Consider the following 1,640-nt stretch of genomic DNA (forward strand, 5'->3'; position numbering starts at 1 on the left):
TGGATATATATATATATATATCGATATTCTTAAACAGAACGTTGTAACCAGTCCGAAATATTGTCCTTTTGAGCTACATTTGCTTTCCAGCAGGACAACGATCAGCAGGACACTCCTTCAAGATTTATCAACAATGGTGATTGTATCATGTTAAACAGCAGTTTCATAGCCTCCTCCAATGTTCCGATTCAGCTCTGATCGAATATTTGGGATTTTATTATAACCATTATGCGAGCAATTATCATGTCGGCGCTGTTTTGACCCACAAAATAAACACTCAAGAACGTGTCGTGGTAGTTTAAAAACATCGTAGTCGAAAATATCGTGGTAAAAAATAAAGTACCTACAAATCATCGCATGAACGGTAACATCGCAGACTGCGTATTTAAGCGTTCATGGTTACTTTTATAATTGTAAATGGATATTCGCATAATGATTTGTAAGCAAAAGAGGGAAAGAGGGATAATTTTCCCATTCATGGTTTTTTGTTACCTATTAAATTTTTAAAAAACAAAACAAGAAATTTAAATAAAACAAGAAATTTAAATAAAACAAGAAATAATTTTTATTATTAGAGTATCAGATTAACAAAAGTGAAGAAAATAATCTCATAATTAGCAATTTTTTATCGATTAAGGTCATGCAGTTACTTATCTTTCTTTTTGTGTTCATTTTTAGATACTTCTCATGAAAAATTACCAGTAAAACTTTATAAAAATTAATTTATTTATCACCTTTATAGTTAACTATGTCAGTTTAGAAGTGCTATAAGTTGCATTAATTTTTTGGGTTATGTTTCCATTTTACATTTCCAGCAAATATTTATTAGTTAATAAAAAAATATGAAAATTAAAAATTATCCTTCTTGCGCTCACAAATCATTATGCGAGTTTTAACAATTATTAAAGCCTGAAAAACGCATGCCTGCGATGATTTGTAGGTACTTTATTTTTTACCACGATATTTCCGTCGACGATGTGTTTAAATTGCTTAAAGTTTTTGAACCGCTTTATTTTCGATGAGGATGTTTTGTGTCTCGATATTTTAGAACTGCGATGTTTGATCTTCGCTTTATTTTCTCCTACGATGTTTTTTATCACGACGTTTTCGCTTTGCGTTGTTTTTTACGCGAAGTTTTCGTCGGCGATATTTTTGCCGCGATGTTTTCGGCGGACACCATTTCAAAAATACCGAAAGACAAATAGCCGAGTGGATACAAAAACTCCAGGAATAGGACATCACTATCCGTCATCGGAAGGGATCGGTACACGGAAACGCCGACACCATGTCTAGAAGATCCTGTGCAGAGAGCTGCCGAAATTGTTCCAGAGTCGAAGCGAAATACGAGCTAAGAGCCGTTCCTAGCGGGGATGCATCGCGTAAAAATACGCGGACGGCCAAAATCCGGGGCGGCCGATTTCTAGCAATATCACGCCTAAATATATTGAATTCCTTACAGTTATTGTCATTACTTATCTTATGCACGTACATTTTATGCAGTTTGTCATATGTAAGTACTTAGTGAGTATGTAATAAAATTTTTATTAATCATTGAGCATTCTTTTAAAATTTGGAGTCTTAGGAAAGTACGCAGGCAACCAATGGCCTAGGAACGGCCCTGTACGAGCTGCTTAATCCGG

The sequence above is a fragment of the Stegodyphus dumicola genome, chromosome 1, assembly GCF_044657685.1.
Source record: "Stegodyphus dumicola isolate Sdum_Otavi_A_Nest chromosome 1, ASM4465768v1".
NCBI classification, from domain to species: Eukaryota; Metazoa; Arthropoda; class Arachnida; order Araneae; family Eresidae; genus Stegodyphus; species Stegodyphus dumicola.